This window comes from Thermobia domestica, chromosome 2 (assembly GCF_964235325.1).
Source record: "Thermobia domestica chromosome 2, izTheDome1.hap1.1, whole genome shotgun sequence".
Lineage (NCBI taxonomy): Eukaryota > Metazoa > Arthropoda > Insecta > Zygentoma > Lepismatidae > Thermobia > Thermobia domestica.
Window position 1 is genome coordinate 379,203,461 of NC_137455.1, and position 22,403 is coordinate 379,225,863.

At 35.2% G+C, this 22,403-nt stretch overlaps 1 protein-coding gene and 1 long non-coding RNA gene across 3 annotated transcripts in view; one reads left to right on the forward strand and one right to left on the reverse strand.

Moving 5' to 3' along the window:
* Nucleotides 1-22,403, forward strand: part of LOC145678867 (uncharacterized) — a 541,133-nt gene that overhangs the window by 260,489 nt on the left and 258,241 nt on the right. The window lies entirely within an intron of this gene.
* The window catches only part of LOC145678863 (homeotic protein ultrabithorax-like), a 755,760-nt gene continuing 737,506 nt past the window's right edge, over nt 4,150-22,403 (reverse strand). Inside the window, exon 3 of the mRNA XM_081749430.1 lies at nt 4,150-4,694. The gene's annotated coding sequence lies outside the window, so the exon portion shown is untranslated. The remainder of the gene's footprint in view (nt 4,695-22,403) is intronic.

Below are 22,403 nucleotides of genomic sequence, written 5' to 3' on the forward strand. Positions count from 1 at the left end.
ATTTTATTTACACAGCAAATATTAGGAGAAAAAATAAAGAATAAACTGAGATATTTTTACTATTACTTTTAATACTGAATTATTGTTATAATAATAATAAACATTATTATTATCGTATACTTCAACAACTGTGTGAACACATTACAAATTACAAATGTACAATAATTAACATTTTTTTTCATTAAAGCAAAAAAAGAACTTATTTTATGCTTTTACAATCAAGAAATTAATGTAATTTCCTTTAATACATTTTTTTCTAATTAAGAAAAAACTTCTAATTCATAATTATGCATATATAGGTAATTCATGGATGACTTGAAAAGAGTCCAGAAGTCGTTGTTTGTTTTTGTTTCTATTTTTTGGGAAAAAAACTTCTTACCTACTTAAAGTTGTTTTTTTAAAAGACCATGCATGTCCCCGCTTTTCAGATTGGTATTATCTCTATAGTAGCAAACTCAGTTGGCCCAACGTTGGGAAAATTGTGGCGCTGCAACATACCAACGGTGGCCTAACGTCAGGTTTGACCACTTTGGGAACTATTTCCCACCCATTTCCTCGACATTTACACAACACTAAAGTAACATATTTCTTGGTTGGGAAAACAGTAAGTTCTAGTATCGTTGCGTGAAGGTCGGGAGAATAGTTGGTTGGCCAACCATACATTTAACCAACGTTGAGCCAACGTAAGTTTATCCGCTATTGGCTCGCACCGACCGCCACCCACCATTTTGATCAAATTCCATTCAATTCCAACGATGGGCCAACCAACCTTGCTACTAAGGTATATTTATGACATCATCACCCCAATAACATTTTGTTTATTGAATTTTTTAAGTAGTATCAGTTTTTTTTTACTTGATGGTATGGCTACGCTGCAATGCTGTTTAAATTGTTCTGATAATATACCCATTATTCGACATAATTATTCCGAATTATTGTTACTGGAAGAATTATTTGAACACTTAATCTTTTTCAAAAATTACTTGAAAATTTTTCGAATAATAATTTTGTGTGTTCAAATAACTACTCAACTACTTATTCGATAATCAATACAATTATAATAATGATTACTATTATAACATTCGAATAATTACTTGAAAAATTTCTCGAATAATTGTTTTGTTTGAAAGAACACATTTTGTCGGAAGATTGGAAGTTTTGCTGCACTTATGCATAGAGAACGTTAATTTATATTTGTAAAAACAGTTTCGAATTTAGATTTTTTTTAAAGGAAAATAAACTTTAATGTGTCAGCTTGAAGTAACCATACACTTAATTTCTTGAATTATATGTATTTTCATGATAGATTATTCTATTTGTATGTGGGCGTGTATTCAATTGGATCTATTAACATGCACTATTTTTTCCCTATATTATGTGAGTTTTCATGGAGGAAAATTTAACAAGAATAATAAAACATGGAAAAAGTGATCATATTTGTTGATAACAATTTTCGACAATGGCGACTCGTGAATGTAAACAAAATCAGGATACACGATATATCTATACGAGGATGGCTAAAAATGTTACTTTCTGGCCACTTTTTGCTTTTCACTCTTGTAGTTGGTCACACTGATATCTATAGACTGGTATAAATTGATAATGGCTTAATTAAGAAGTCCCTATTTAGTAATATATCAGCTGAAATGTCCGTTCTTTAGACTGGAAGATTCGGTTTGGGTAAAGTTCTATAATTATCTTCCCCTTTAATCAAAGTTATCTAACTCGAGGTACGCACTAACTAACTGTTCCAAAAACCATTTTAAAAGGATCAGCTATTTTTTCAACATTCTCATGACACCAAAAACTATGGATTTGACACTTGTCAGTGATTTTGGACATTTCATTTTTCACCTTTTCTCGCTCTTTATGAAGATGGTTGCTAAACTTGGACTTAAAACAGCATTGGAATTGTCACTATTCATCTCAGCGACACGAAAACTTTAAAATCGACACTAGCATTGATTGTTTTCGATTATTTTTTATGTTGCCTTTTCCCACTACCCGACAGTATTTTTTTAAGCTTGTAAGTCATACGTGTACCAATTTCCGTTGAAATTGAATTGTTCCAAGCCTTGCAAAGTTATGCTGCAACATACATTTCTTCCGCCCTTAAAACGCAAAATTTCAAAAATGCTGGGGCACACATCCTCTTATTTTTAATGAGGAAATTACATTTAGAGTTCCAACATTCTAACTTATCGGGCTCGTGAAATACTATTCTTTTTCGGCATACACTTTCGAATTCCCCCTACCCCTCCCCCTTCCTTCTTGGGATTCACCTTTCGGGAAGACTAAAGTGGTAAAGTCCTAAGTTGGTTTACCATCTGTACCATCAAAATTGGTTCAGCGATCTAAGAGTTATTAGCAGTCAAACTTCGCTTTCACCAGTGAATTGAAAATATTTTGAATTTAATTCATAAGTTTGTAAATTGCTTGCTTGTACAGTCAGCGACAAAAGTTCTTTCACATTTTCTTAAATAACTTCAGAATGGAAGGACAATTTGAGTACAGTTTTCAGTAAATTAAAGAGAATGTAATTTTCTGTACGTTCCAGCCCTACCACCATAATTCCCAAAATAAATTATACCAAACGGAAAGAATGTTTGTTGCTGACTGTACAAAGGTACACATTATGTTTTGCCATTCTTGTATAGATGTAACTTAACTGATAAGATTCATATATGGCGGTCGCATCTGAATTTTTCTTTATGTATAATATCTAATAAAAAGTAAATCAATAGTTTAGGGTCAACCTAAGGACACTTCTCACTAGAAGGAACCATTGTCCCTTTGTAGAACTAATGCCACCAATCTTCTAATTAATTAAGTTTTGTTAACAAATATCTTCATCAGCATGCTCAGTGCCGTAACCTAGATTTTTCCGGGGAAGGGGGCAAGTATTAATATCTGCCCCCCTAGAAAAAGTTGATTTGGACCCTCGTGCAAAATTTGAAAATAGGCCTCTCCTTCCATCTTTCTCTTACTCTTTGTTTGCCCCCCGGAGCCTGTGGGACCTCCCATACGCCCCTGAGCCCGTTCCATACATGACAAATCTCAAAGCCATACGGATAAATATTATTTCTAGGGCCCTTAATAGTAGACATATTTTATTGAAATTGGCCCACGACTCATTTTTGTTTTATTCATCTTTTGAGTGCTGTTTTGTTGGTGTGATGTGGTGAATTTGTTTGATGCTTCATTTATAATTTCATGTTCGTATCGTATATGGAGTAAGAAAATTTCACCCCGTTAAAGTGCCTTCCCCCCTAGAACGGAGAGGTTCTTCCCTGGAGCGGCAATTGCCTTCTGCCTCCCCACAAGTTACGGCCCCGAGCATGCTGTCTTTGCCTTGATGGTGGTCTGGCAATGATCGGATACGTTAGGCGCCTAATTGATCATGGTTTTATAACCGAATATTTGTTTTATACCTTTCATTGAGACATATTAAAATTTACATTTAAATTTAATGTGTTATGCTTCATTTAGAGTCACGAATATGAATATCTTCTTTAAGGTAAACGAAACTGTTTTTCATGATTACCAGAGTCAAGTAGAGATGGTACGATATATCAAATATGGAATTAATAATTTCTTGAAAATATTCATTCTTTTAATTTTGAGAAAAAGAGGATATTAATAATTGAACAAGTGCATAAGTAACTGAATATATATATCTGAGAGTATGTAAGTTAATATTCATAATTTTCTTTCTCGTTGCATAACAAATTTATCACAGACAAACCAAAAAATTTGAGAATTTAATAGAGCATGTACATATAACAAATTGAATATACGCCTGAAACTTATGCAACCCGATATTCTTAACTTTATTTCAGGTTGCATTACATCTTGACCACAAACGAAATAGAGAATTATCTTAGTATACGAATATGAAGAATTGAATATACGCCTGAGACTTCATGCAACCCGGTATTCATAAGTGTTATTCCCGGTTGCATATGTTCTTGACCACAGACAAACAAAATACAGAGAGCCATGAAGTCAAATATCTCTAATGAGAGTGTGTCTGGCTAACCTTTATTCAGTTTAGGTAATCTATTTGGCACTTTTTATTTATTTTCTCCGTGTCATTTTGCCTATGAGAAGCGGAAACATGCACGATCTTTCACAAAATGCACTTTACTGTTTGTTTGTTTTTTAAACTTTATTTCATGACACATCACACACAATGTGGCTTTTCGCAAATCAGCACAAAACATTTCATTTAAACAAAAGAGGAAAAACACAATGGTATACTTTTAAAAAATCTCTTAACAGAGGGCAGTACTTACGCACTTCTCTAATATACTTTGGAAAACATCTGACGATCTACGGGACACAGATGACGGAACAATATTATTATTAACTTGCACACTTCCCCACACACAAATATGCACACACACTAACACATATTAACACTGATTTCTGCACAAAGAAGGCTAATTACATATAGCCTCGCTTACGTATATTATGTTGTAGCTTCATGTTGAAAATGTCTTTATATGTCCTTTCTTTTGAATTTTTTTTACTGTCTTTAATGGTATTTTTCTTAAGTATTTTGTCGTATACAGTCCGGGAAATATGACGGATACATTTTTTAACGTTACAACGATCGAGATGCCATCTCCAGGAGAAACGGACAAACACTCCACGTGGTCAGGTACTCTCCCTCCCTCTTCCGGATTATTGTACTGGGGGAAAAAAGAAAGAAAAAACAAAGTAAATAATTATGGAAATAAAAAAAGATTTAAAAAAATATGTTTGTAATCTAACTTAAATCAATATAAAACAAAACTTCTTTGTTTATTTTTAAAATTAAGAAAAACAATTCTAAACATGTCAATGTTAAACTAAGTATTATGTGTTTGCTACATAAGCAAAACATTGGTAGTTTTTTCTTTCTTTTTTTTACACTTATATTTTCTATTTCTTATAGTTGGTACCAAAATGTGTCGTTTTGTATTTTTTTCTATTTTTTATGAAAAATTTTAATTATTTTGTGTTGTAACTGCATAAAGCATAAGATTCGAATACTATCGCACAATATACTTCTGACTAGCAGATAAATTCTGAAATTCACAAAGTGTACTTCTCTGTGATAAATTCTGAGTATTTTTACAAAGTGTACTTCTGACTAACGTATAAATTCTAAATATCGTCACAAAGTGTACTTTTAACTAACGAATAAATTCTAAATGTTATCACAAAGTGTACTTCTTATAACGGATACATTTTGAATGCTTTTACAAAGTGTATTTTTGATAACATAAATTTTGAACACTATCACAAAACGTATTTCTGACTATCGGATAAATTCTAAATATCGTCTCAAAATGTACTTCTGATTACCAGATAAATTCTGAATATAATCAGAAAACGTACTTCTGGCTTATGTTTAAATTCTGAATATCGTCAAAAATGTACTTCTGCCTATCGGATAAATTCTGAATATCATCACATAGTGTACTTCTGATTCTGATTAATAGATAAATCCTGAATACCATCATAAAGTGTGCTTCTGACTAACGTATAAATTCTGAATATCGTCACTAATTGTACTTCTAACTAACGGATAAATTCTGAATACAAACACAAAGTGTACTTCCTATAAAGGATAAATTCTGAGTCTTTTACAAAGTATACTTCAGATAACTTATTAGTTTTGAATACTATCAAAAAAAGTATTTCCGACTAACGGATAAATTCTGAATATTGTCACAAAATGTCCTTCTAATTTCAGGATAAATTCTAAATATGATAACAAAGCGTACATCTAATTAATGGATAAGTTCTTAATATAATCACAAAACGTACTTCTGGCTAATGGATAATTTCTGAATATCATCACAAAATGTTCTTCTGATAACATATAAATTACAAATACTCTCAGAAAGTGCCTTTCTGACTAACGGGTACATTCTGAACATTGTCACAAGCTGTACTTCTGACTGTCGGAGAGATTCTGAATATCGTTACAAAGTGTACTGACTAACATATAAATTCTAATTATAATCACAAAGTGTACTTCTCAGTAACGAATAAATTGCGAATATAATCACAAGACGTGCTGCTGTCTAATGAATAAATTTTGAATACCATCAGAGAGGGTACTTCTGATTAACATATAAACTCTAAATATGATCAAAACTGTACTTTTGGTTAACGGATAAGTTCTGAATATAATCACAAAGTGACTTTTTTAAATGAATAGACTTTGTACACTATCATCAATGCATTCTGCCATCTCTGGTAAGGGAAGTTAGGTTGCATCAGTTAATCTCTTTCTTTCCACAAGGGAATTGCCCATTTTAATAATATCACCCATTAAGTGTATTGTAATCCTTTTCCTCTTCCTATTTTACCTTCTATCATATTTTCTTATCAGAATACGTAAGATTAATTCTCTTATTATACTACCAGGTACAACGAGGTTCTGCTATTTTTACAATTTCTAATATTGTGTCTTTTCACCAAATTTTGTTTACCGTTTTCTTATTGGATCTTTCGTCCAGCCTTTAATTCTTCTCCATACCTATATTACGAATATTTCTAGTCGTTTCTCAACGCTCTGCCACAATGTATCCTTCCTCTAACGCAATCTGAACATAGATAATATGTTTTTCCACTTACTTTGATTTGTAATATTTGAATATTTTTTTAAAGATTTTATGTTATGTATTTTTAAGTACAACGAGTGGCTAACATACGTGCCTATTATGTGAGTGGTACAGGACTCGATCCCCGTTGAATGGACATCATTTTGGGTACTGATTTGATTCAGTATTAAAATTTACTCGGAGTCTGGCAAAGGAATACTAGGGCAAATCTTGGAGGATAAGAAGTTCAAAGTGTGTGTGCTGAAAACACCACCTCTCCGAAGTGGCTGGATTAAAGAAATACAAAGCTTTAGCTTCACATTGTCTGTATTATATATTGCCCTGTTCCGAATGGAAGGCGTAACCTTACTCTTCAGTTTATCTTCTTAGATTTTAGTGAGAAGAAGACTGTGAATTCAATGTTTTCAAAATATTCTCTAAATAACTTGAAAGTAGCAGGCAATATCAGTAATTTGTGCTCAATTACAGTCTAGCAAATTGTATATATTTAGCCAGGCAACCGGAGGTGACCACAGCACCACAAGTTTTAGAACGCAGTTTGACTCATGAGGATCAGCGCTGGAATGGGTCATGAGTCACGAATTTTATCCATGTCCTCCGGGTCTGGGTCTCACTTCTTATACCTGGTCTAACCCGGTGACCCAGACAGACCACGACACCCATACATAGTCCCGGATAGACCGCGAGACCCAGACAGTCTCGGAGAGACCACAAGACAAAGACAGTTTTGAAGAGACCATAAGACCCAAACAGACCACGAGCTCCAAAGAGTCGCGGTCCGGACAGACTCATATAGTGCTGGACAGACCACAAGACAGTCCCGGAGAGACTCCTGACCAGGAAGCACCGAATGTAACGCTGCAGCATAACTCATGAGCTTTATAGTTGATTAATGATATTTTATACTTGAACTCCGACTCTCATTTGTTTGATTCTCGGAGTGATATTTCTCAATCAGAATACTATGTTTTGAATATTTCGTGTTTTTACAAATGGAATTTTATGTTTGTCCGTTTCCTCACACGTGATTTCTTAATATAATCTATACAGAAAAAAATAACAAAGCACTATTTGAGCTTAGCGACGAAAACTTTTACATACAGGTCGATTAAATTTTGACAATCCTTCATTTAAAAAAAAAAAAACATGCAGCTTATCTCTTCTGAAATTCTGACGAATTTATACTCTGATAAACCTTGTAGTTATCTTTCAGTGCAATGTTTGACACATACAGACGCAAACAACAAGCAAGAAAGAAAGTTACATTTAGTGAAAAGGCAAGGAGAGAGGAAAGAATCATTTTGTTAAAGTAGCATTAGTAACCTCATACATGCTTCCCCCATGTGTAGGACGACATTTCTTCTGTGGGTCCTACCGAGTCAAATTGGGTCATATGTTTGTACGAGTCTGACCGCATCACTCTGGGTCTTGAGTCTATTCAGATCACCGTGTCCGGGGTTCATGGGTCTCTTTTTCGTCGTCTTACGGGTCACATACTACGTGACTCATGCTTTCACTGAGGAGGATATTTGAAGGGACATTAAAAATGGTAAATTGTGGGTTGCGCCCATGCCCTTGGGAGATGGACATTCTTGGAGAGAATGGTAAATTTTGGGGGATGGTCAATTCCTCAGGTAGCGCAACGCACTAGTAGCATGCAGATATTTTCTGACTGGCAATATCGGACATGATAACTTAGGCAATACTACGATAAATATAAAGAATCACTGATGTTCAAAGTTCTTAAGTACGTAGTACATTCATTCAACAAAGAATGACACTTGATGAGTGACGACACCAGCTTTAATTTATGTAGGGGGCAAACAGAGGGGCAGAGAAATGTTTGGAGGGTATAGGTACTTTTCTAGTATACCGAAACAGACAGTTGTTTTAAATTACTTGACCTATTACAATACAACATGTCTAGGAGTAGGAAGTCTGGGAACACGATGGCTACCGAGAGCTTCTCACCTCCTTGCCCCTCTGGTGTTGCAAGTGTTAATTAAAGCGATCGTAAACCAACATCTCCATTTAACGGTATTTATCTTTGTTCCTTTCACAGTAACTTTCTAAAAATTTAATAAGACTTAACATGTACTTTCTTTGACACTTGTGAAATACATCCTATTATTTGGTGTTATAATGTAAAATGAGAATTTTCTAACATAAAAATGAAGTTTCCACTATGAGTTTTGTAAACATGGTTCGATTTTTAATTGTACCAGAAGTGTTCTACGGGAAGAATAATGTTTATGTTAAATATTTCAACCTGTAAAGAAATCTGTGAAGTACATAAGAACAAGCAATACCCTAGATTGCCCCTGTCGTTTCTCGGGTCAGCAACCTGGACGACAGGGAAAACGATTGGGTTATCTACCTCACAGGTAATTTAGTTCAGTGTACTTATCCATTATCATTATTATTATTATTAAGTATTCTGCCTTTCGGCAGGTCCTGGGACTAACGAGGACTTTTTTTTTTTTTAATTTTAGATTTGGGCATGGAAATGTTTCTTCCACTTTTCTCGATCTTCCGCTTCCCCTTTTAACTCCCAATATTTTCTCCTTCCGAATCATCGATCAGCTGTGTTATTCTTCTTCCTATTCTTCGCTTCCCTTTCATCTTTCCTTCTATGGAGGTGTGAAGAAGACAATTTCTTCGCAAGGTGTGTCCAATCCAATTGGCCTTTCTACAAAGGATGGTAGCTAGAAGTGTCCTCTGCTCTCCTATCCGTTTTAAAGCATCTTCGTTGAAGAGGTCGCTAATTTCAAGTATCTGGGAAGTATTTTGACCAGAGACGCTTACTGTACCAAAGAGATAAAGTCAAGAATTGCCGTAGCTAAAGAAGCATTCAACTTATCCATATGTATTTGAAATGTTGAACCCCCAAACCCCTTTGGAGTTGAAAATTTAAAAAACGGTTTTGTACGCGATTAGATGTGGAAATTTTCAATGGTTCTAGGTGGCTCGTTCAATGCGAAAATCTGATGACGGGGGTAGAATAACACAGGTTCAATACTATATAGACGTCTGGACGTACACGATTAACTAAATTAGTAATTATGAATACTAACATTTTAAAAAAAAAATGCATTGTAATTATTATAATTTTAATACTACACTTTGTATCTCAACTCTCAATATAAAAGTATTTTTAAAAGAGCCTTTCCACATCTTATTTTAAGTTAACTATCTAAAACTAAGCACTTGCATACCAGCCCTCATGGGCCTGAGCCGCTCCAACGCCTTCTGTTAGAGACCGGATAAACTACGTCCAGACCAGCGACCAACATAACGTCAGCGCGCTGTATCACACTATCTCTACCATATCAAGAGCTTTCTAGACCTAGTGACCGTCAAGTCTTTTTATTCACGTGAACTCCTCAGTTTGCCTCACGACGTTGGGTGGAAGCCAAAAATTGGAAAACACCGCCCGGAGAAGGTGATCCCATCAATAAAAAATTGATTCGTCTGTGAAATCAAAAGTTTTGTGATCCAATTTGGGCTTCATTTTTTCACGGTATACATTATTCGTGTCCCTTTTCGGGCGCCATTTTTCACGCTAAGCTTAACCGAGGTTCGACTCCAGTCGCACTCAAACCCCGGTAAAGCTTAGCGTGAAAATTTCATATTGTAAAACAATAATAGATTCCCCAAAATATGGGGTTTGCTCGCGTGATAATGAATTGATATTAAAAGTATATTTCTCGCTCTCTATAGTGGTCAATATCGTAACAGAAAAGAATATATTTCTACCGCTTCTGGTTCGAATAAAGAGGTATAGATCCAGATGGTACATATTCTTGAAATGCTAATTTCACATCAAAAATCCATTTCTCATTTTTTTTTTCTACGGAAATCAATATAGAAATCGGTTTTTAGTTGTAAAAAATTAAGAGTATAGACTGAATCGGTTCTTGGGACGTAGAATTGATTCAAAAAAGAAAAAACGTTTCACGCTATCTATGATCGTTTTTGTTCTATGGTTATTAACGTTGAAACCGGAAATGGTTGATTTTTTTATCATTTCCGGTTTGAATAGAAGGTTAATTGGTGGAGACAAAATCTATTCTTGAGACGCTGAAACGATTCCAGAAAACGGTTTCTTGCTATCTCTTACCGCTTTGGTTTTGATGCTCGTCGAAAGACAGGTGGACGCAGGGGTGCAACCACGAGGGATCCCCGAGTCTTGACCCAATCAAAATTTCGTTACTCGACTAACATTTGTAGACTTTCTCAACAGAATTATACTTGTTCAACAGAGAAATGATTGATGTAGGATAAAGATTTGATATTATGCCTCATCCGTACTCTTTTGTTTTCTTGAAGGATATATGGTAGCTCAGTGGTAGAGCACTTACCTATGTTGTGTGAGGTCCCTGGTTCGATCCCGGCCAAGTAAATTTCTGGTCAATAACTTCGTGTCCGTGGGTTTTCTCGGGATACTCTTTGTTTCCTTACACATTCTCATTCCACCAAGTCTTCCATCATTATTCACTTGCGTTACTTATCGTCTTCCTTAGTCTAAAGGGCATAATCGTGTTAAACTAAAAAAAAAAACATTTATTTTCTTACTTTCCCTATAAAAATAATGTAGTTTTATCAGTTTTTCTGAAAATATAGGTGGTAGTGATTAACAATTACTTACCGTCTTTTGGCGTGCACAATAAGATAGGTTCAATATTGTATAGACGTATTGGACCTCTCCCCCCAAAAAAAAATACTTTGGACCCTTCTCAGCGAACATTTCTTGGTGTGTGCCTTCTATGGAAGGACATACCCGTTATAATAATAATAATAATAATAATAATAATAATAATAATAATAATAATAATAATAATAATAATAATAATAATAATAATAGAATCATATAGAACAATTAATCCAATAACAAATAATTGTTAATTATTAGATAGTGTATTCAAATTATTCTAAGGATAATAATGAGGGAACTGCATATTTTAATAACTGCTGACTGCTGAGAAAAACTCTGGCTAGGCCCGAATCCAAGGGAAAGCCCATAGCTCGATCTTGAGCTCCAAATTTACATTCTGTAAAATTGTATTTCTGATTTCTGATTGCGTTTTACAATAAGGCCTAATAGCCAAAACGATATATGGAGATGTATAATCCTTCCCCCTTGACCAAGTCCTGAATCCGAGCCTTTCACATATGCTTGAAATAAATTTATATCCATTCTTGTCTCCTGTCGTTTCTGTAACGGTTCCGACAATATTTTTGGGCGTATAGTCCTTGCTCAATCTCTGGATACTGAATGTCGAACTAAAATAAAATTCTGAGCCTCTAGCATTTAGTGAAGATTCAATTGGAGGCCAAATAAGGACAGGGTTGTCGTGTACACTTTAACGTATTAAATCTCTTCTGTATTTTTCTACCTTGGTTTACTTATTGATTTATCAGCAATGTTCAAGATACAGCGAAAGAAGTATCGTATTGCTCACGCGACGAGAAGTACCTTCTTAAGGTTGGTTTAAAGGGACACGTTTTGCCGATAGATGTCACTACAGTCCTCGTATCTCTAATTTATTTTTACATTTCACGAAAATTCACGATTTCTCTTACGAATTTCAAACTACAGACTTCAACTTTTTAGAGAAGGAACTTCATCTATCGAAGGCAACAATCCGTTCGGATTTTTTAATTTATATTTTTTTTCATTGTTGAAACAGTATATTGTTAAAGATTTGGATATTCAATTTCAGCAATGAAGCCGTTTCAACAATGAAGAAAATTCTAAATAAAAATATCGGAACAGATTGTTGTCTTCGGTAGATTATGAAGTTCCTTCTCTAAAAATTTGAAGTCTGTAGTTTGAAATTTGTAAGAGAAATTGTGAATTTTCGTAAAAGTCAAAAAATACATGAGAGACGAAGAGTGTAGTGACATCTATCGGCAAAACTTGTTCCTGTAAACCAACCTTAAATTCGAGATTAGACGAAAAATTTTATAGTTCTGATGAACAACACTAGTTCACCCAAGTCTTATGTTACAAGATTACACGATTCATATATATATATATATATATATATATATATATATATATATATATTATATATATATATTTATATATAAAAGAAACATTGATCCCGTGTTACATGATTCATAGTACAAAAACCAGTAGCCAGTTGGACAGTGCTCATCGGTTACTATTTGATACCAAAATGTTTACTAATCTCTTAGGTATTGATCAACATCAATATCATCTCTCTATGATATACAGTTCCCGAGATATGGCTCCTTAAATCTTCCGAAATGGAAACTTTTTTTGGCCAATATCTTGGGAACGGTAAGACTGACACGAAAAATTCCATCACGTCTTTCAGATAGTTTTTGATGTTCTATCGAATTGTGGGCTCAAAATTGAAAAATTAGCAACAGACACACAGACATAGGGAATTCAGTAACGAACATTTTAAGTTCATTGAAAATTATAAATTGATAAAAGTGGTTATGTGAACCTAACCAAAAGCATTTATGAATGTTCAAAAATACTGAAGTTTTATTATAAAATATATTCCATAGTAAATATGGTTAAAATGCTATTATATCATAGCCTTTGTAGACCTCTAGTGACGAGGAAGTATTCCGATAACTTATAGATGAAATTAACAAAAAAATCACCAATTTTATACATAAATTTACGAAAATAGACGAGAAAAATTTAGAGTCGGGGCGACAAAGAATTCTTCCAGAATCAAGACGAGACGAGAAAACTTAATTCTCGTTTTGTCTCGTCTCATGGACAATAATAAGTGAAAACAAAATTACACTCAATGTACATTGACAACAAAGGGAAGGAGTGATTTGAAAAAAAAAATCGATCAGGGCCTTAGCCCCTACGTATAATAAAGGTAGACTTATCTTTACCTAGTGAGACTGAGGAATAATCCTGGCTAAACCTGAGTCAAGATGGCTGGCCGTGAGATTCGAACTCGTAACTAGCAATTACGAAGCGAGAATAAGTGTCGAAACACATCACAAGCAATTGGCCTCTCCAAATAACCTCGTCCGGGTGTAAAATAACACCAGATCTCCCTATTTTATCACAATCGGAACTGTTGTTTGGCTCCATCCAACCCAAACTCTCCACGCGCTGTTGCCAAACTTTCAGTGAAAAGTTTATTTTTATTAGCAATACAATATTGCGATATGTTGACATAGTTCTTGTTTCAATACCATCATGCAGCATATCGGTTGAATTTGACAACGCATCACAGTGTTATCAACGTTCTGATGCGAGAAAAGTGCTCAACGTCAAACACCAATTCAGTTGCCGCGCTCAATAGAACCATCCGAGATTCATTCTAGTGAAAAACTAGGAATTGTAGAAAAAGGGGGACTACACTTTGTGTTTGTTTTATCCGTCTGAGTGTCTTACCAGGAAGCAAGTACTGCCATTCTAAAGCTGGTCGCACATTGACTAGAGGATAGGACAGCCGGAGCTGTCTCGAGGTAGAGGACCGTGAGCAATACAGCAAGGCTCCGTAGGGCATATTCACTCCAGCAGTGCTAAACAAAGGTCTCTCCAATGTTGTGATTGAGATACACGGTCAATGCTGTCAGGGCTCTCTCCCCGCTCCCTCTCCTGTCTGCGTCTACCTAAGCTTTCTGTCCTGCCTGTAGTTAATGTGCAGCCGGCCTTAGAGAACAGTTCGTACATTTGAAAACCAAACCGAATTGAATAAGACTGTTAATGCACCGCCAAATATATCGTGTTTTAGCTTTAGATAAGTAGTAGAAACAAGAATATCGTGTTGTGTCATCTCCTGGTATCTGCCATGACAAATTTCACTAACTTTCTCCCCATTTAAATACGTTCAAATGTTCTGGTTATGGATACTAGTAATAACAGATCAGATACAGTATCTAGAATGTTAATATTTACTGTACTTGCAATAAGTTGAGGGTCTTCGGTACGCTTTCAAACGATACATTACGTGATCCACTTTGTCACATAAACATCTTGCAGGTGCTCCTCTGTAACCCTTTCTTATGGCGCATCTGGTAGAATTTCGTTACTGCTGAGTTTCAGACACTAACATTAGTGTAATACGTCTTTCAGCATTTCCAGAAATATCAATTGTTTGTGAGAAAAAAATGGTAGATGCTGATTTATGGACCATACAGCATGTCAGTAATGGAATGGGTCACGAGTTTCTTGACAAGTGACCCGGAAAACCCAGAAGCAGTCAAACCTATGATCCATTAAACCTTGTGATTCGGACAGGCCCATGATCCAGAGTGACCCGGAGACGAAACGACGACCCGGGCAAGATTGAGGATTTAAAAAAAAAATGAAACAGAAAGTGGATTAGAAAAATGTGAGAAGACCTTTTTTCTTGTCCCATAGGACTCACTAACTTGGGACCCAGAAGTCACCTGTTAATTTTAAGTGGCGAAGTATGTAATTTGATACCTCACTGAAAAGATAATGAAAAACGAATTTTTTTTGTGTGTATGAAAAAAAATCATAAACGGAGTTCCATACGAAAATAGTGCTCCATTCTATGCGCTCAATGACACTTTCCTATTTTCCTTTTTGTGCCATTATTTTGTCTCACATCGTTTTTTTATTTACAAGCACTGGACGTTTTTATCTCAAACACCCGGTATAATGGGTGTCAAAATTGCATATGAAAACTAAATAATAATAATAATAATAATAATAATAATAATAATAATAATAATAATAATAATAATAATCTTTACTCTCCATAGACCATTCAGATATGTTTGAAAACTTTTATAATACGAGGGAGGGTCACAAACTAACGTTAAAAGGCCGATATTTCTGGAGTTTCGTCTGTTATAGAGGAATTATGTGTGTGCGGTAATTTTAATACAAGGAGTTGGCAATTCTGCAGAGTTTCAGTCATCCGTCACCTATGGCGCTAGTTGTAGGTAAACACAAATGGCGACTCGTTTGGAAAACTGCTCTCACGAAGAAGTCCGTTCAGTTATTCGATTTCCGTGGGCGAAGGATGAAAATTCACTGGAGGAGGAAACGGCCAGGAATTCTCACGAAAGCGTCATCTTTCTTCACGACAACGCGCGCCCGAATACAGACCACCACGCTGTTCAAGCAGTTTTGCTGGGACATCAACAACCACCCTCCCTACAGCCCGAACCTCACCCCAAGCGACTTTCACCTGTTTCTGCATTTGAAACTGCACAATGAAAGTCGTTGCTTCGCTTCAGACGAGGAGGTGAAACACTTCATGACAGCGTAGCTGAACACATAAGGACAGGACTTTTACCAGGAGGGAGTCTTCAAAATCAACCCACGATGGGACAAGTGCCTCTACCGATACGAAGACTATGTCGAAATATAACCTAATGTATATTTGACACATTCAAATCGTCCCAAACCGGCTACACTTGTAGTCAAGCAGAAAATTTACCCTAGGCACACTCATAAATAATACTACAAACAAGCTATACACGACATGAGTGTGGTGTTAAGAGTCTTCATCCCGTCGAAATTAAAATACCGCAAATTTTACAGTAATTATGTGATATCTTCAAATAGATAAAAGATAATTAAAATATGGAACAAGATCGCCCTAGACAATATTATTTTGCGTGAGGTACCGTTATCACGAGTCACCTAGTGGCTTTCCGTTTTCCGCTGTTTAGAAACGCGAAAATAAATTCCGATTTTCAAAATGGCTCGAAATCGAAAGCAGATAAGTGAGTCGTGATAACGGTTTCTCATGTAAAATAATATTGTCTAGGGCGCTCTTGTTCCACATTTCGATTATCTTTTATCTATTTGAAGATATCACATAACTACTGTAAAATTAGCGGTATTTTAATTTCGCCGGGAAATCGCTAAACTCGCACCAAACTAATATATCAATAACAATTTCAATATCACTAACGTAAAAAGGTTAAAGTAATCTTTTAAAGTTATATAACATATTAAATATCAGGTTATAAATATATATATATATACACACACACACAATGTGTTGACTAAGTTTTTACACTATCTTCTGAGCAAGAGAATACAAAATTGCAACATCGGAAGACCACTCTCAAGTAGTAGGACTTTTTGATTTGTTCCTCTCATGTAACAAAGAAACATGTGGACAACTTCATTGGTATTTTGCTTCCTTTGAAGCCTCTTGAGGACGATTTGGCCGCTCCGACTTTATGTACTATCTATTGGCTGTAGGCATGGGCGCGAGACGCGAGAACGCGAGACGAGGCCTATAATATTTTGCGAGACGAGAACGCGAGACGAGACATGATATCTTTTGCGAGACGAGGCTTCAGCAAGTCTCTCGAGACTTCTCGCTGTCTCGCATAGTTTACATTTGTTATATTGATATAGTATTCTTTTGCAAGTACCATCATACATATTGAAGAGAAGATAGTTAATAATGTCAGGATCGAGTTTTGTAATAAACATGGGTGTACCGACAGTAGAGCGCCAGCAAAGAGAGTGATGGCAAAAGAGCGACGACCAGGAGAGCGTTAGCCAAGAGATCGACGGGTCAAAAGGCGACGCACAGAGATCGATAAACTATGGATCAAATGCTTAAAACGTGGTCATAATTCAAAACCAGTAAAAATGGACAAAAAATTGCTATAATGAGGCTTTTGATCTTGTTAATTATCAATTTGACATCAAATTAAAAAAATGGAGGACCAAATTTGGAAAAAGTAAAAGTGGCGAACTGGACTTGGTACATTGGTGCATTTGATTTTGTTGATTACAAACTTACTAATTTGACATTAAAATTTAAAAATTCAAAATTTCGGATCCATAAAGCGGACTGCGTCTGAAAAAGTTTGAGATTCGAGAGGGAAAGATACTTTGTCTACTTCAATAGCTAGGACAGAGTCAATCTACCAGTCATTTATTAATTAAAATATAACTTAATGAGTCATTTTAATTTTTCAGTTAAACAATTGTTCTTCTCCCCCTTATTTTTCGAAAGCTTAATCCTCAACCATATAGAGTCATTCCACCTGAAAGCGAAAAATCGAGCAAGACTGCTCGAAACTATGAACAAAACTATGAAACGCCGCAACTATGAAACAAAACTATGTAAACTTTGAGTATACATTATTTTAAAAGGGTTGAATGAAGACTACATTATTCCAGTATTGATTTGCGAGACCGCGAGACGAAACTTCCAAAATTTTGGGGAGACGCGAGACGAGAACTTAGGTCTGCGAGACGAGACGAGACGCGAGACGAGAACAGCTTTTGATTTTGCGAGACAAGACAAGATTTGTTTCAGTTCTCGTCTCGTTTGGTCTCGCGCCCATGCCTAGTTGGCTGTATTGGATGAATGAAATAATATATACACGTTCCGCTGTAGGCTTTGCAAACTTACTTTCTGATCACTCCCGGTAAATAATAATAATAATAATAATAATAATAATAATAATAATAATAATAATAATAATAATAATAATAATAATAATAATAATAATAATAATAATAATAATAATAATAATAATAATAATAATAAGCTGTGCTCTCTATAGACCATTCCGATCTGTTTGAAAATTTCTAAAATGTTAATATTAAATTCGGCCTTTGCAATTTTGAAATGTTTCACTTGCAAGTTTCAGCTACGGACCTGGAATGAGTTAGCACCATTACCCTGTATGTGTGTATATACCTGGTAAATATTGGTTCTAAAAGGATTATTGGGTGAGAAAAAAAGATATGATTAAATCATTAATTGATCATTTTGGTTCATGAACCAATGTACGAAAAGTCATTAACTGATGTTAACAAGATATTTACACTCGACAGTTCCCCTCCGCCCGCCCTCGTTCGACGTTTATGGTTATTGAGAACGAATAGAAACAAGGTCAAAGGTCGGGTCAGGTCTCCAATGGTGCATAGTGTTTGTGTGTGTGTGTATAATGTTTATCCCGATATCACGTTACTTTTTTTTTCTATTTCTTTCGCTCTTCTTTTTCAGTTCCGAAACATCATTTTTAGTTTTATTGCAGCGACCATAAATCAACAACAAACTGCTGTTTCAGCGGACCTTTGTTACTCTTACTATTACAACGTTCTCTTTCAAAATAGTTTTTTTCTTGACTAATTAAAATGACTTTAATTATTTATTTGATTACTTTAAGAAAACGTTTATATGTAAAATGAGTAAGATTTATGGTCCATCCTGTCAAAAGACTATCCATTACGTTTGCTACTGTTTATTTTGCTCTGTGTGTTTTAAGATAAGGTTAAAACAGCATTAAAAACACCGTATTTTATGAACCAATATGGATCTTTTCGTTTTGTGTCTTTTGTTTTTGTTTTCTAAGTCGATCGAGTTTCTGCTTCTTTTCTTGTAGTTAAATGCTTAGCAATTGCTAGGGATGCGCACGAGACGAGTCGAGACAGGATTTTCCTGACAAAATTCGAGTCGAGACACGGCTCTTCCAATAGAGCAATATACAGTTTTCGAGTCGAGACATCACTTTTACGCCACATTTTCGAGACGAGACAGCCACAAATCTTGTGTCGTGCGCATCCCTAGGAATTGTGCCGGGTTCAAATTCTAGCCAAATCAGTGTTTCTTCCAGAAAAGGTTTTTGGGTTGAATTGCCCCATGGAGCTCTGAGAGTAGGCCCCGGAGGAGACCGAAATAATACGTCTACAATATAATAATAAATAGAATAGTTCCATCAGTGTGCCCCCGGAACCTTTTTTTTTCTGAAAGAAACACTGGGCCAAACTATAATAATACATACGAATTATACAGTGAGATAGTTTTCAAATGTGGAATCCAGATTGTCCTGTCAATTTACAGTGATTATGAGACATTTCCAGTAACGTTTAAGGTGAATCTTAAAACTTTCTCGGTGCTGAATACAATATTAGTAAAAAATTCAAGTATTTAACAATTGAATACAAAAGTTTGACATTATAATTTAAGGTGAAAATGTAATTTTACACGGAATGGGTTCGGAATTTCGGGTGTAAATGTGACTCCTAAGCTACCAGAGTGTTTTTTTTTCTTTTGTTAAGAGAGAGAGAGAGAGAGAGAGAGAGAGAGAGAGAGAGGCTGCTAATTCAGACTTCTCGTTGTTTGACAAGACATCAGAGGAAATTGTGGCTATCACTAATTAAATTTTAAATCGAATGTGGTAATAACAATTAGAAAGGACTCATTTCCGAAATGAGAAAATGTTTTTTTCTCGTCTCGTCTTGTCTCGTAAATCTCGTCTTGCCTCCAAATTTTCTTGTCTCGAGTTGTAAATTTATGTACAAAATTTATTTCGTATTTTTTTTTCTTAATTTTTTTTCTAGAAGAAGTCAGAGTCCTTCAGTGTCCGTGAAGGGTGTTCTATAGTAACATTTAAACTATCTTTATCATTAGATTATACCGTGTAATGAATTCCGTATCATTAAACGTCGACAAATGTCCTTCATTTTGTTCGTAAGGGCGCTGTGGCTCAGTGGTAGAGTGTTCATCTCTGATGCGTGGGGTTCATGGTTCGATCTAAGCTCTCATCACATGGACTTTGTGCTGGACAAACACCGTGTGAGTGGGTTTTCTCGAGGTTCTTCCATTTCCTCCCACTTTATTCATTTCACCATTACATTCATTTCTCATTATCACCGTCTCCTTTGCAGAACCGTGGGACACAAAACTTAAAAATGTCATTTTTCTGTTATTATGTTCGTACAATCACTTCATCTATTTACATAGTTTTTTGATACTATGAATCATGTAGCAATAGATTCAGTGCTTGAGATCCAAGATGGCTGAAATAGCATCGTCAACGACAACCGTGAATTTTCTCGTTTTAACCCTCGCAGGACCGAGGGGAGAAAGGGTTACAAAGTGCCACTGTTTCGAAATAAGACATTTTAATCGTAAATATGTGTGACCTCATACTCAATAATTTTATTTTGTGTCAACAAGTTTATAAAATATTTATTTCCACGGGACAAAACTTTCTCTTCTGTTTCCTTTGTGAACAATAACAGTTCAAAAATGGTATCTCAGAATGTGCTGAGGGCTTGGTCCTGCGAGACGAGAAATTTACTGTGTCGTGGGGAACAGTATTTACGAAAGAAAATTTTGTTTTTGTTGATTTTCTCAAAACCTGCACATCAGAATTAACAATTAATCAGATCATTTTTCTGTGGTCAGTGTTATCAATTGACTGGGGCATGTCTTCTCGTTGGACATTTATATCCAGGACCGGCTCCACGGTGGATCCAGGACGGACTTCCCGGGGGGGGGGAACTGTGGGTTGTAGTACTGCTACTTACAGCTACTTTGAAGAGCTCCAAACTCTCGGATGGGTTTTATTTATATACAAAATAAGAAAAAATCATCTTCTGGGAGGAGGCGATCGCTCTCCCTGGATCCGCGCCTGAAAGGCTCTACCGTATATGTAACACGTGTATTTGCACTGTACGGCAAGTTTTGAGGGACCACAAAAACTGTCATAACTATATTATTTAAAATAAATATTTCTTGTGGGAAACAGACTTCATGATGATGGTAGTTAAATTTACTAAGCTGACCTATTTGAATACTACGTTCATATATCATGTTTAGGTTGCATTAGTTTATGATCACATAGACAGTGCTAAAGCAAATGGTCAAACAAGTCCCAGCATGAATTACTGGATTGTTGTCAAATAAATGAACTCAATTCTCGAACACCTGTTCCGTTTGGTTAGTCATCACAATTTTAATATGAAATCTAGTCTTGTCTTTGTCACATCCAAGTTCCTTATAATTGTAGGTAGAAACGAGTATTTTTAATTTTTATTTAACAGATGTAGAAGGATAATCAAGAAATAAAGATAAAAAGCTAGTTTTATTGGAATTGCAAACTGATATTTTGAGACTGAAGGTCGATATTGAATTCTATAAAAAAGGGTTACTATCTTTTCTCTGCAGGTGTGTTTGCTTTATCTTTCACTAACATAATAGATTATTATTTAAATAATAATAATAATAATAATAATAATAATAATAATAATAATAATAATAATAATAATAATACACAACGAGATTCAGTTTGTAGTGTTTATGCCTTTCTGAATGCGAGTACACTTTATCTCCCCTTCGTTGTTCATGACAGTGTATCGTACTTAGAATCCTGGCTATTAAGATTTCTTATTTCTGGAGAAATGAGGGCGGCAAATTATACCATTCCATGGAGCGGCAAATTTTCTAGGGCCGGCCCTGTTTTTATCTTGTACAATTACGGTATATGTATATATATATTTTTTTTTAAAAAAAAAAGTCATTTAAAGTGAAAGATCGAAAAGAATGCAGTCGTATAATGACACATTAGGTTAACAAGTTACCTTATGTGTTTCTTAAGATTGACGACGTTTTATCTTTTCGTTTTGTAGGCTAAATCTTAGTATACATGTATATAGGGAAGAGCCTGGTTGATGATAAATATCAAAGCATATGGATCTTTTTCACATGTGAAGAGATGTTAGGGGGACATGCTTAATGAAGAAACCACGTCTGCTTAAAAGTAACAGGAAGGTTTAAGAAAAAAAACTTAAAGGATTTGTTATACAGAACGGAACGCGATCAAAAAGACTGAACAGTGAGTTAGATAACGAAAAAAAAAGGTCTTGAGATGTTCAGTACAACAACCCGCTAGAAAAAGAAAGATTGAAAAAAAAAACATAAATACATCTTAACTTTGAAGCAAAGTTTGAGCATATTTCACTATGAAACACTGCTGGCGTCGGGACAGTTCTTTGGTGTGCATTAATTCACACACTAACGCACTCGCACTAGT